The sequence below is a fragment of the Oncorhynchus nerka genome, linkage group LG20, assembly GCF_034236695.1.
Source record: "Oncorhynchus nerka isolate Pitt River linkage group LG20, Oner_Uvic_2.0, whole genome shotgun sequence".
In the NCBI taxonomy this organism is placed as follows: Eukaryota; Metazoa; Chordata; class Actinopteri; order Salmoniformes; family Salmonidae; genus Oncorhynchus; species Oncorhynchus nerka.
In genome coordinates, this window is record NC_088415.1 from 5,147,510 (window position 1) to 5,162,685 (window position 15,176).

General features: G+C 53.6%; 1 pseudogene; it reads left to right on the forward strand.

Moving 5' to 3' along the window:
• The first annotated feature begins 10,766 nt into the window (after nucleotides 1-10,766).
• The window catches only part of LOC135562788 (CDK5 and ABL1 enzyme substrate 2-like), a 126,395-nt pseudogene continuing 121,985 nt past the window's right edge, over nucleotides 10,767-15,176 (forward strand).

The following is a 15,176-nucleotide window of genomic DNA, read 5'->3' on the forward strand; positions in this document are numbered from 1 at the left end:
CACAGGGACAGAGTCAGCCACAGAGACAGCCACAGAGTCAGCCACAGAGTCAGCCACAGGGACAGAGTCAGCCACAGGGACAGAGTCAGCCACAGAGTCAGCCACAGAGTCAGCCACAGAGTCAGCCACAGAGTCAGCCACAGGGACAGAGTCAGCCACAGAGTCAGCCACAGGGACAGAGTCTGCCACAGAGACAGAGTCAGCCACAGAGACAGAGTCAGCCACAGGGACAGAGTCAGCCACAGAGTCAGCCACAGGAACAGCCACAGAGTCAGCCACAGAGTCAGCCACAGAGTCAGCCACAGAGTCAGCCACGGGGACAGAGTCAGCCACGGGGACAGAGTCAGCCACAGAGTCAGCCACAGAGTCAGCCACAGGGACAGCCACAGGGACAGAGTCAGCCACAGGGACAGAGTCAGCCACAGAGTCAGCCACAGGGACAGAGTCAGCCACAGAGTCAGCCACAGGGACAGAGTCAGCCACAGAGTCAGGGACAGAGTCAGCCATAGGGACAGAGTCAGCCACAGAGACAGAGTCAGCCACAGAGAGGGACAGAGTCAGCCACAGGGACAGAGTCAGCCACAGAGTCAGCCTCAGAGTCAGCCACAGGGACAGCCACGGGGACAGAGTCAGCCACAGAGTCAGCCACAGGTACAGAGTCAGCCACAGAGTCAGGGACAGAGTCAGCCACAGGGACAGAGTCAGCCACAGAGACAGAGTCAGCCACAGAGTCAGGGACAGAGTCAGCCACAGGGACAGAGTCAGCCACAGAGACAGAGTCAGCCACAGGGACAGAGTCAGCCACAGAGTCAGCCACAGAGTCAGCCACAGGGACAGCCACAGGGACAGCCACAGAGTCAGCCACAGAGTCAGCCACAGAGTCAGCCACAGAGTCAGCCACAGGGACAGAGTCAGCCACAGGGACAGAGTCAGCCACAGGGACAGAGTCAGCCACAGGGACAGAGTCAGCCATAGAGTCAGCCACAGAGTCAGCCACAGAGTCAGCCACAGGGACAGAGTCAGCCACAGAGTCAGCCACAGGGACAGAGTCAGCCACAGGGACAGAGTCAGCCACAGAGACAGAGTCAGCCACAGGGACAGAGTCAGCCACAGAGTCAGCCACAGAGTCAGCCACAGGAACAGCCACAGAGTCAGCCACAGAGTCAGCCACAGAGTCAGCCACAGGGACAGAGTCAGCCACAGAGTCAGCCACAGGGACAGAGTCTGCCACAGAGACAGAGTCAGCCACAGAGTCAGCCACAGGAACAGCCACAGAGTCAGCCACAGAGTCAGCCACAGAGTCAGCCACAGAGTCAGCCACGGGGACAGAGTCAGCCACGGGGACAGAGTCAGCCACAGAGTCAGCCACAGAGTCAGCCACAGGGACAGCCACAGGGACAGAGTCAGCCACAGGGACAGAGTCAGCCACAGAGTCAGCCACAGGGACAGAGTCAGCCACAGAGTCAGCCACAGGGACAGAGTCAGCCACAGAGTCAGGGACAGAGTCAGCCATAGGGACAGAGTCAGCCACAGAGACAGAGTCAGCCACAGAGAGGGACAGAGTCAGCCACAGGGACAGAGTCAGCCACAGAGTCAGCCTCAGAGTCAGCCACAGGGACAGCCACGGGGACAGAGTCAGCCACAGAGTCAGCCACAGGTACAGAGTCAGCCACAGAGTCAGGGACAGAGTCAGCCACAGGGACAGAGTCAGCCACAGAGACAGAGTCAGCCACAGAGTCAGGGACAGAGTCAGCCACAGGGACAGAGTCAGCCACAGAGACAGAGTCAGCCACAGGGACAGAGTCAGCCACAGAGTCAGCCACAGAGTCAGCCACAGAGTCAGCCACAGGGACAGCCACAGGGACAGCCACAGAGTCAGCCACAGAGTCAGCCACAGAGTCAGCCACAGAGTCAGCCACAGGGACAGAGTCAGCCACAGGGACAGAGTCAGCCACAGGGACAGAGTCAGCCACAGGGACAGAGTCAGCCATAGAGTCAGCCACAGAGTCAGCCACAGAGTCAGCCACAGGGACAGAGTCAGCCACAGAGTCAGCCACAGGGACAGAGTCAGCCACAGAGACAGAGTCAGCCACAGGGACAGAGTCAGCCACAGAGTCAGCCACAGAGTCAGCCACAGGAACAGCCACAGAGTCAGCCACAGAGTCAGCCACAGAGTCAGCCACGGGGACAGAGTCAGCCACGGGGACAGAGTCAGCCACAGAGTCAGCCACAGAGTCAGCCACAGAGACAGAGTCAGCCACAGGGACAGAGTCAGCCACAGAGTCAGCCACAGAGTCAGCCACAGGAACAGCCACAGAGTCAGCCACAGAGTCAGCCACAGAGTCAGCCACGGGGACAGAGTCAGCCACGGGGACAGAGTCAGCCACATGGACAGAGTCAGCCACAGGGACAGAGTCAGACACAGGGACAGAGTCAGCCACAGAGAGGGACAGAGTCAGCCACAGGGACAGAGTCAGCCACAGAGTCAGCCCACAGAGACAGAGTCAGCCCACAGGGACAGAGTCAGCCACAGAGTCAGCCACAGAGTCAGCAGCACAGAGTCAGCCACAGGGACAGCCAGCCACAGAGTCAGCCACAGAGTCAGCCACAGAGTCAGCCACAGAGTCAGCCAGTCAGGGACAGCCACAGTCAGGGTCAGCCACAGAGTCAGCCACAGAGGACAGCCACAGGGTCAGAGTCAGCCACAAAGACAGAGTCAGCCACAAAGACAGAGTCAGCCACAGGGACAGAGTCAGCCACAGGGACAGAGTCAGCCACAGGGACAGAGTCAGACACAGGGACAGAGTCAGCCACAGAGAGGGACAGAGTCAGCCACAGAGACAGAGTCAGCCACAGGGACAGAGTCAGCCACAGAGTCAGCCACAGAGTCAGCCACAGGAACAGCCAGCAGCCACAGAGTCACAGAGTCAGCACACGGGGACAGAGTCAGCCACACAGAGTCAGCCACAGAGTCAGCCACAGAGTCAGCCACAGAGACAGAGTCAGCCACAGGGACAGAGTCAGCCACAGAGTCAGCCACAGAGTCAGCCACAGGAACAGCCACAGAGTCAGCCACAGAGTCAGCCACAGAGTCAGCCACGGGGACAGAGTCAGCCACGGGGACAGAGTCAGCCACATGGACAGAGTCAGCCACAGGGACAGAGTCAGACACAGGGACAGAGTCAGCCACAGAGAGGGACAGAGTCAGCCACAGGGACAGAGTCAGCCACAGAGTCAGCCACAGAGTCAGCCACAGAGTCAGCCACAGAGTCAGCCACAGGGACAGAGTCAGCCACAGAGTCAGCCACAGAGTCAGCCAAAGAGTCAGCCACAGGGACAGCCACAGGGACAGCCACAGAGTCAGCCACAGAGTCAGCCACAGGGACAGAGTCAGCCACAGAGTCAGCCACAGAGTCAGCCACAGAGTCAGCCACAGGGACAGCCACAGGGTCAGAGTCAGCCACAAAGACAGAGTCAGCCACAAAGACAGAGTCAGCCACAGGGACAGAGTCAGCCACAGGGACAGAGTCAGCCACAGGGACAGAGTCAGACACAGGGACAGAGTCAGCCACAGAGAGGGACAGAGTCAGCCACAGGGACAGAGTCAGCCACAGAGTCAGCCACAGAGTCAGCCACAGAGTCAGCCACAGAGACAGAGTCAGCCACAGAGTCAGCCACAGGGACAGAGTCAGCCACAGACTCAGCCACAGAGTCAGCCACAGGGACAGCCACAGAGTCAGCCACAGAGTCAGCCACAGGGAAAGAGTCAGCCACAGAGTCAGCCACAGAGTCAGCCACAGAGTCAGCCACAGGGACAGAGTCAGCCACAGAGTCAGCCACAGGGACAGAGTCAGCCACAGAGACAGAGTCAGCCACAGAGACAGAGTCAGCCACAGAGTCAGCCACAGGGACAGCCACAGGGTCAGCCACAGAGTCAGCCACAGAGTCAGCCACAGGGACAGAGACAGCCACAGAGACAGCCACAGAGACAGCCACAGAGTCAGCCACAGAGTCAGCCACAGGGACAGAGTCAGCCACAGGGACAGAGTCAGCCACAGAGACAGAGTCAGCCACAGAGACAGAGTCAGCCACAGGGACAGAGTCAGCCACAGGGACAGAGTCAGCCACAGGGACAGAGTCAGCCACAGAGACAGCCACAGAGTCAGCCACATAGTCAGCCACAGGGACAGAGTCAGCCACAGGGACAGAGTCAGCCACAGGGACAGAGTCAGCCACAGAGTCAGCCACAGAGTCAGCCACAGAGTCAGCCACAGGGACAGAGTCAGCCACAGAGTCAGCCAAAGGGACAGAGTCAGCCACAGGGACAGAGTCAGCCACAGGGACAGAGTCAGCCACAGGGACAGAGTCAGCCACAGAGTCAGCCACAGAGTCAGCCACAGGGACAGAGTCAGCCACAGAGTCAGCCACAGGGATAGAGTCAGCCACAGGGACAGAGTCAGCCACAGGGACAGAGTCAGCCACAGGGACAGAGTCAGCCACAGGGACAGAGTCAGCCACAGAGACAGCCACAGAGTCAGCCACAGAGTCAGCCACAGGGACAGAGTCAGCCACAGGGACAGAGTCAGCCACAGAGTCAGCCACAGAGTCAGCCACAGGGACAGAGTCAGCCACAGAGTCAGCCACAGGGACAGAGTCAGCCACAGAGACAGAGTCAGCCACAGAGACAGAGTCAGCCACAGGGACAGAGTCAGCCACAGAGTCAGCCACAGGAACAGCCACAGAGTCAGCCACAGAGTCAGCCACAGAGTCAGCCACAGAGTCAGCCACGGGGACAGAGTCAGCCACGGGGACAGAGTCAGCCACAGAGTCAGCCACAGAGTCAGCCACAGGGACAGCCACAGGGACAGAGTCAGCCACAGGGACAGAGTCAGCCACAGGGACAGAGTCAGCCACAGAGTCAGCCACAGGGACAGAGTCAGCCACAGAGTCAGCCACAGGGACAGAGTCAGCCACAGAGTCAGGGACAGAGTCAGCCACAGGGACAGAGTCAGCCACAGAGACAGAGTCAGCCACAGAGAGGGACAGAGTCAGCCACAGGGACAGAGTCAGCCACAGAGTCAGCCACAGAGTCAGCCACAGAGTCAGCCACAGGGACAGCCACAGGGACAGAGTCAGCCACAGAGTCAGCCACAGGTACAGAGTCAGCCACAGAGTCAGGGACAGAGTCAGCCACAGGGACAGAGTCAGCCACAGAGACAGAGTCAGCCACAGAGTCAGGGACAGAGTCAGCCACAGAGACAGAGTCAGCCACAGGGACAGAGTCAGCCACAGAGTCAGCCACAGAGTCAGCCACAGGGACAGCCACAGGGACAGCCACAGAGTCAGCCACAGAGTCAGCCACAGAGTCAGCCACAGAGTCAGCCACAGAGTCAGCCACAGGGACAGAGTCAGCCACAGGGACAGAGTCAGCCACAGAGACAGAGTCAGCCACAGAGACAGAGTCAGCCACAGGGACAGAGTCAGCCACAGGGACAGAGTCAGCCACAGAGTCAGCCACAGAGTCAGCCACAGAGTCAGCCACAGGGACAGAGTCAGCCACAGAGTCAGCCACAGGGACAGAGTCAGCCACAGAGACAGAGTCAGCCACAGGGACAGAGTCAGCCACAGAGTCAGCCACAGAGTCAGCCACGGGGACAGAGTCAGCCACGGGGACAGAGTCAGCCACAGAGTCAGCCACAGAGTCAGCCACAGAGACAGAGTCAGCCACAGGGACAGAGTCAGCCACAGAGTCAGCCACAGAGTCAGCCACAGGAACAGCCACAGAGTCAGCCACAGAGTCAGCCACAGAGTCAGCCACAGAGTCAGCCACGGGGACAGAGTCAGCCACGGGGACAGAGTCAGCCACGGGGACAGAGTCAGCCACAGGGACAGAGTCAGACACAGGGACAGAGTCAGCCACAGAGAGGGACAGAGTCAGCCACAGGGACAGAGTCAGCCACAGAGTCAGCCACAGAGTCAGCCACAGAGTCAGCCACAGAGACAGAGTCAGCCACAGAGTCAGCCACAGGGACAGAGTCAGCCACAGAGTCAGCCACAGAGTCAGCCACAGGGACAGCCACAGGGACAGCCACAGAGTCAGCCACAGAGTCAGCCACAGGGACAGAGTCAGCCACAGAGTCAGCCACAGAGTCAGCCACAGAGTCAGCCACAGGGACAGCCACAGGGTCAGAGTCAGCCACAAAGACAGAGTCAGCCACAAAGACAGAGTCAGCCACAGGGACAGAGTCAGCCACAGGGACAGAGTCAGCCACAGGGACAGAGTCAGACACAGGGACAGAGTCAGCCACAGAGAGGGACAGAGTCAGCCACAGAGTCAGCCACAGAGTCAGCCACAGAGACAGAGTCAGCCACAGAGTCAGCCACAGGGACAGAGTCAGCCACAGAGTCAGCCACAGGGACAGCCACAGGGACAGCCACAGAGTCAGCCACAGAGTCAGCCACAGGGACAGAGTCAGCCACAGAGTCAGCCACAGAGTCAGCCACAGGGACAGAGTCAGCCACAGAGTCAGCCACAGAGTCAGCCACAGGGACAGCCACAGGGTCAGCCACAGAGTCAGCCACAGAGTCAGCCACAGGGACAGAGACAGCCACAGAGTCAGCCACAGAGACAGCCACAGAGTCAGCCACAGAGTCAGCCACAGGGACAGAGTCAGCCACAGGGACAGAGTCAGCCACAGGGACAGAGTCAGCCACAGAGTCAGCCACAGGGATAGAGTCAGCCACAGGGACAGAGTCAGCCACAGAGACAGCCACAGAGTCAGCCACAGAGTCAGCCACAGAGTCAGCCACAGGGACAGAGTCAGCCACAGGGACAGAGTCAGCCACAGGGACAGAGTCAGCCACAGGGACAGAGTCAGCCACAGAGTCAGCCACAGAGTCAGCCACAGAGTCAGCCACAGGGACAGAGTCAGCCACAGGGACAGAGTCAGCCACAGGGACAGAGTCAGCCACAGAGTCAGCCACAGAGACAGAGTCAGCCACAGGGACAGAGTCAGCCACAGAGTCAGCCACAGAGTCAGCCACGGGGACAGAGTCAGCCACAGAGTCAGCCACAGAGTCAGCCACAGGGACAGCCACAGGGACAGAGTCAGCCACAGGGACAGAGTCAGCCACAGGGACAGAGTCAGCCACAGAGTCAGCCACAGGGACAGAGTCAGCCACAGAGTCAGCCACAGGGACAGAGTCAGCCACAGAGTCAGGGACAGAGTCAGCCACAGGGACAGAGTCAGCCACAGAGACAGAGTCAGCCACAGAGAGGGACAGAGTCAGCCACAGGGACAGAGTCAGCCACAGAGTCAGCCACAGAGTCAGCCACAGGGACAGCCACAGGGACAGAGTCAGCCACAGAGTCAGCCACAGGTACAGAGTCAGCCACAGAGTCAGGGACAGAGTCAGCCACAGGGACAGAGTCAGCCACAGAGACAGAGTCAGCCACAGAGACAGAGTCAGCCACAGAGTCAGCCACAGGGACAGAGTCAGCCACAGAGTCAGCCACAGAGTCAGCCACAGAGTCAGCCACAGGGACAGAGTCAGCCACAGGGACAGAGTCAGCCACAGAGACAGAGTCAGCCACAGGGACAGAGTCAGCCACAGAGTCAGCCACAGAGTCAGCCACAGAGTCAGCCACAGGGACAGAGTCAGCCACAGAGTCAGCCACAGGGACAGAGTCAGCCACAGAGACAGAGTCAGCCACAGAGACAGAGTCAGCCACAGAGACAGAGTCAGCCACAGGGACAGAGTCAGCCACAGAGTCAGCCACAGGAACAGCCACAGAGTCAGCCACAGAGTCAGCCACAGAGTCCGCCACGGGGACAGAGTCAGCCACGGGGACAGAGTCAGCCACGGGGACAGAGTCAGCCACGGGGACAGAGTCAGCCACAGAGTCAGCCACAGAGTCAGCCACAGGGACAGCCACAGGGACAGAGTCAGCCACAGGGACAGAGTCAGCCACAGGGACAGAGTCAGCCACAGAGTCAGCCACAGGGACAGAGTCAGCCACAGAGTCAGCCACAGGGACAGAGTCAGCCACAGAGTCAGGGACAGAGTCAGCCACAGGGACAGAGTCAGCCACAGAGAGGGACAGAGTCAGCCACAGGGACAGAGTCAGCCACAGAGTCAGCCACAGAGTCAGCCACAGAGTCAGCCACAGGGACAGCCACAGGGACAGCCACAGAGTCAGCCACAGAGTCAGCCACAGGGACAGAGTCAGCCACAGAGTCAGCCACAGAGTCAGCCACAGGGACAGAGTCAGCCACAGGGACAGAGTCAGCCACAGGGACAGAGTCAGCCACAGAGTCAGCCACAGAGTCAGGCACAGAGTCAGCCACAGGGACAGAGTCAGCCACAGAGTCAGCCACAGGGACAGAGTCAGCCACAGAGACAGAGTCAGCCACAGAGACAGAGTCAGCCACAGGGACAGAGTCAGCCACAGAGTCAGCCACAGAGTCAGCCACAGAGTCAGCCACGGGGACAGAGTCAGCCACGGGGACAGAGTCAGCCACAGGGACAGAGTCAGCCACGGGGACAGAGTCAGCCACAGGGACAGAGTCAGCCACAGGGACAGAGTCAGCCACAGAGTCAGCCACAGGGGCAGAGTCAGCCACAGGGACAGAGTCAGCCACAGAGTCAGGGACAGAGTCAGCCACAGGGTCAGGGACAGAGTCAGCCACAGGGACAGAGTCAGCCACAGGGACAGCCACAGGGACAGAGTCAGCCACAGAGTCAGGGACAGAGTCAGCCACAGGGACAGAGTCAGCCACAGGGACAGAGTCAGCCACAGAGGCAGCCACAGAGTCAGCCACAGGGACAGAGTCAGCCACAGAGTCAGCCACAGGGACAGAGTCAGCCACAGAGACAGAGTCAGCCACAGGGACAGCCACAGAGTCACAGGGACACAATGGCAGTAGGTGGCACCTGAGTCATGAGACTGAGTGGCCATATTTTAGATTCCATATCAGTACTTAACTCTCATTGAGGATGTAGTGAGTCACCAAATGAGTGGCTCTGATCAAAAGAAGGGCACTATGTATGGAATGGGAGTCCATAGGGCTCTGGTCAAAAGAAGGGCACTATGTAGGGAATGGGGGGCCATAAGGCTCTGATCAAAAGAAGGGCACTATGTAGGGAATGGGGGGCCATAGGGCTCTGGTCAAAAGAAGGGCACTATGTAGGGAATGGGGGGCCATAGGGCTCTGATCAAAAGAAGGGCACTATGTAGGGAATGGGGGGCCATGGGGCTCTGGTCAAAAGAAGGGCACTATGTAGGGAATGGGGGGCCATAGGGCTCTGGTCAAAAGAAGGGCACTATGTAGGGAATGGGGGGCCATTTGTTCTGAGACGGTAGAGACTCACTGCCTGGTTCTGTTGTGTGTAGTGCACTACTGCAGAGTCCTATTAGCCCTGGTCTAAAGTAGTGCACTACTACAAAGTACTATTGGTCTTGGTCTAAAGTAGCGCACCACTACAGAGTCCTATTAGCCCTGGTCTAAAGTAGTGCACTACTACAAAGTACTATTGGTCTTGGTCTAAAGTAGCGCACCACTACAGAGTCCTATTAGCCCTGGTCTAAAGTAGTGCACTACTACAGAGTCCTATTGGTCCTGGTCTAAAGTAGTGCACTACTACAGAGTCCTATTGGCCCTGGTCTAAAGTAGTGCACTACTACAGAGTCCTATTGGTCCTGATCTAAAGTAGTGCACTACTACAGAGTCCTATTGGCCCTGGTCTAAAGTAGTGCACTACTACAGAGTCCTATTGGTCCTGGTCTAAAGTAGTGCACTACTACAGAGTCACACACACAAAACACATACACACACCACACACACAAAGATTCCCTAGTGGCACTGCTGACCTTCCCAGAATCCCTAGTTTCTGTCCCCTGGCTGCAGCCAGTGTGTGTGTGTGTGTGTGTGTGTGTGTGTGTGTGTGTTCCTGTCTGTGTGACTGCACAGCCTATGATCATCAAGGCTTGCCTGTGCCTACCACGTCTCCCTGCCTGGTGTCATGTAATTGGTCCGGAGACAGTGCAGGCTGGGCTCTGTGTTCAATGGGGACACAGAGAGACCAACTGATGTTGGTGGTTTGGATGTTTTCTCACCATGTTTCTGATGATTGGTTTCAATACAAGTTCATATTACATTTTGCAATAAAGAATGTATTCATATTTTGTGTAAAATGGTGTATTAGGGATGTGTGTGCCTGTGTGTGTGTGTGCCTGTGCGTGTGTGTGTGTGTGTGTGGGTGCGTGTGCCTGTGCGTGTGTGTGTGTGTGTGTGTGTGTGCGTGTGCCTGTGTGTGCGTGTGCCTGTGTGTGTGTGTGTGTGTGTGTGTGTGTGTGTGTGTGTGTGTGTGTGCGTGCGTGCGTGTGCGTGTGTGTGCGTGTGTGGATAAATTATCTCTCCACTTTATCATCCTATAATGATGTTGCCTCGTATCTGTCACAGATATTACCAAATTATTTTAGGATTATTATTAATAATTATAATTATTGAGAAAAATAACTTGTATTGTCAAATGTAAAAGCCTATTGTCTACCGAGCTGCAGTGCATTATTCGCGTCCATTTCAAAACCATTTTCATTTTCTCAAATTGTCTCAAAATGTTTTGACCGGTTGCGCTCGGTTTCCTAACAAAAGCAATAAAGACCAATCAGCTTTCACCTTGTGCAATACTTTTTTATATATATATATATTATTCGCTGTTGTCCAATGGAAACCCTAGTGGGCGTGAAGGAGTCGTCCTGGCGCGGTGGAACGTCCTGACAGTTGACTTCTACCGGAGAATGGCGGCTACCGCCTGCACTCCGTTCACTAACACTACCAACCCGCATAAACAACACCGGAGGAAAAGTAGAGATTCTCGGAGGAGACAAGCAGCTCTTTTATTCCTTAGTAACATTTCTCTAGACGGACAGCCGGTTCAACCGTTAGACCATGGAAACCGAGACCCCCATCATCGACACGGCGAGTTCCCGGGAGATGATATCGGAACGACAGTGGCCGGGATGTCAACGGCATCTAGTAGTAGCTATGGGAACTTCGGTAACCTACCGACGTCTGTGAGCTGTGGGGCAGTTGGGAACGTTAGCCCCGTACCGAGACTCGGGGTGATCACTGTCCCGCCCATCCTCGTTCTGCCTTCGGACTCGTTCAATGATGGGACCACGGAGTTATTTCTGGAGAGGCGAGGAGGGTCGTTTTCATCGCAGGGAAACCTCCTCTCTCCGTCGGGTCTCCATCCTACTCCCCTCCGACCGCGGAAGTCGTCCACAGTGCTGTCGGTCCAGAGTTCTAATTCGGCGATTTCTGAATCTGGACGGTGGTGAGTTAATTACCGTGTAATTCATGTCCCGGAGGCACAAGTTTCTGTTGTTGTCTGTGTGTTTGGCACCTCACTCCAACTCTTTCCTGACTGTATCTTGACGCGTTCACTTTAATAAGCACACAACAAACATCAGTTGGCTACATTTTGTCTCATTGTAACTTTTTGTTGTTGTTGCGTTACATTGCTATGAGGCTATTATTTAATAACAAGCAACCAGCCAGGACAGTTCATGCTGAAAGACGCGCCTGTTTGTTGGGCAATACAGTGCTGAGTTTAATTTCTTGCTCGGAAAAGTGTACTTAGTCTCCCTCACTAGGAGTATCGCAACTGTAATTTCCGCTACAGAGGGTGACTGTTGGAATGGCTGCTTATTGATTGGGGCAGATTTAGGAACAAGTTACCACTTATACCGGTGTGAATAGCAGATTTAGGAACAAGTTACCACTTATACCGGTGTGAATAGCAGATTTAGGAACAAGTTACCACTTATACCGGTGTGAATAGCAGTAGGTTAACATGATAATAACACAATAGAAGCAGCCATGTTTATCTTCAGTTTCTCAAAGAAGCCCTGTATTAGGTTATACTTGTAGTCATTGACTACAACAAAGAAGCCCTTTATTAGGTTTTGTAGTCATTGACTACAACAAAGAAGCCCTGTATTAGGTTATACTGGTAGTCATTGACTACAACAAAGAAGCCCTGTATTAGGTTTTGTAGTCATTGACTACAACAAAGAAGCCCTGTATTAGGTTTTGTAGTCATTGACTACAACAAAGACGCCCTGTATTAGGTTATACTGGTAGTCATTGACTACAACAAAGAAGCCCTGTATTCGGTTATACTTGTAGTCATTGACTACAACAAAGACGCCCTGTATTAGGTTATACTGGTAGTTATTGACTACAACAAAGACGCCCTGTATTAGGTTATACTGGTAGTCATTGACTACAACAAAGACAGCTGTATTATTGGTCAATCACTTCCTCATTAAAATCCCATCAAATCAAATCAAGCTTTATATCTATAGTCCATTACAGATGGATGCAACGTATAGCCGCTTCACAGGAAAACATTTCTGTTAAAAAAATTAGAAAAACACGTAAACAATGAAATTTAAAACATTAATATTTACTACACAAACATAGGAGGATATATAAAAAATAAACAACGAAAGAATGACAATAAAAACTGAACGACTAGTTAAATAATATAGCCAGAGTCAACGGCCATTTTCTTTCCAAAGCTCTACTGTTACAGGCTGCTGTATCTGCTACTAAGGGTGGATTGTCTGTTCATTAAAACACAGAGCCACAAGTTACCACTTGTACTGTGTGAATAGCAATAGTTTAACAACCCCCCTACACACACACACACACACACACACACACTCAGGCACACACACGCGCACACACTCAGGCACACACACGCACACACACTCAGGCACACACACACACACACACACACACACACACACACACACACACACACACTCAGGCACACTCAGGCACACACACACACACACACACACACACACTCAGGCACACACACACACACCACACACACACACACACTCAGGCACGCACACACACACTGGGGCACGCACAAACAAACACACACACTCAGGCACACACACACACGCACACACACACACACTCAGGCACGCACACACACACACACTCAGCAGACACACACACACACGTATTAGACTAGGGAGTGGAAATGTTGACTTTACAAGGAGTCTACCGTTTATAAGGGATTTTAGAATATGGCAACTTTGCCCTATCCAGGGGTTTTGTCAGGTGACTTGTCTCACTGCATCACCATTAGATAGGATAGGTTGTGTACTTTTTAAAGCACAATCAGTGTATCTGAAGTACTGTTATATTTTGACAAGGAGTTGCCTCTGACTACTGTGCACTTTGTTATCCTTAATTAATGACGCAGCTCACTAACTAGGCTGTGTGTTTGTTTACAAACCACACGCAGACACAAACACACACACAGATACACACACACACACACACAGACACACACACAGACACACACACACACACACACACGCAGACACAAACACACACATGCAGACAGACACACAGACAGACACACACAGACACACACACACACACACAGACACACACACAGACACACACACAGACACACACAGACACACACACAGACACACACACAGACACAGACACAAACACAAACACACTAACTGTGTTTGTTTACAAACCACACGCTGTGCAGCTTGGCAACTATCAGTATAACTGTGGTGTTGCGCCACAGAATATTCCCAATAGGCTTGGGCATTTACCCTATATACCGTCTATCGGGGTAGTTTCAAATACCAACGATATGATTTTCAATACCATAAAACAAATAATGGTACGAGTTTCAGCTGTGTATTGTGGTTCGCTAACTTACTAGCTAAGTGGTCAACATCAAGCTTCTTGGTTACTGCAGAGATATTCAACCCCCTTTCTGGATCAAGATCCCTGCTGCCTAAATGTTGTTTTTTTATGGGTGAAAAATGTTTACCTTCAGGAAAGAAATATTGCCCCTTGTGTGCTCTGCCGGTAATATAATTATAATAACTCCAGTATGGTACAGGAACGGTATGAAGGGTTTCCGTTAGGAAAGTGAGGCGCCGGGCGAACGTGACTAGGGACATTTTTAATTTATCGTCCATATGCATTAGGTGCATTACATTATGGTGATGTATCTGAACATGCAACTCATGTAATGAAGCAGCCAATAAAACTTTTCAAACATTTGCCAAAATACAATTAGCTGGAAAACACCATTCTAAACAGCACACCTGGGGAAACACCATTCTAAACAACACACCTGGGGAAACACCATTCTAAACAACACACCTGGGGAAACACCATTCTAAACAACACACCTGGGGAAACACCATTCTAAACAACACACCTGGGGAAACACCATTCTAAACAACACACCTGGGGAAACACCATTCTAAACAACACACCTGGGGAAACACCATTCTAAACAACACACCTGGGGAAACACCATTCTAAACAACACACCTGGGGAAACACCATTCTAAACAACACACCTGGGGAAACACCATTCTAAACAGCACACCTGGGGAAAACACCATTCTAAACAACACACCTGGGGAAACACCATTCTAAACAACACACCTGGGGAAACACCATTCTAAACAACACACCTGAGACAACACCATTCTAAACAGCACACCTGCGGAAACACCATTCTAAACAGCACACCTGGGGAAACACCATTCTAAACAGCACACCTGAGACAACACCATTCTAAACAGCACACCTGAGACAACACCATTCTAAACAGCACACCTGAGACAACACCATTCTAAACAGCACACCTGAGACAACACCATTCTAAACAGCACACCTGGGGAAACACCATTCTAAACAGCACACCTGGGACAACACCATTCTAAACAGCACACCTGGGGAAACACCATTCTAAACAGCACACCCGGGGAAACACCATTCTAAACAACACACCTGAGACAACACCATTCTAAACAGCACACCTGGGGAAACACCATTCTAAACAGCACACCTGGGGAAACACCATTCTAAACAGCACACCCGGGGAAACACCATTCTAAACAACACACCCGGGGAAACACCATTAAAGGGGGATCTAAAGATGCAACAGTCGTGAGTCCAATAGAACAGGAGAGAGATGACACAATGGTGGGTCCAATAGAACAGGAGAGAGATGACATAGTGGTGGGTCCAATAGAACAGGAGAGAGATGACATAGTGGTGGGTCCAATAGAACAGGAGAGAGATGACATAGTGGTGGGTCCAATA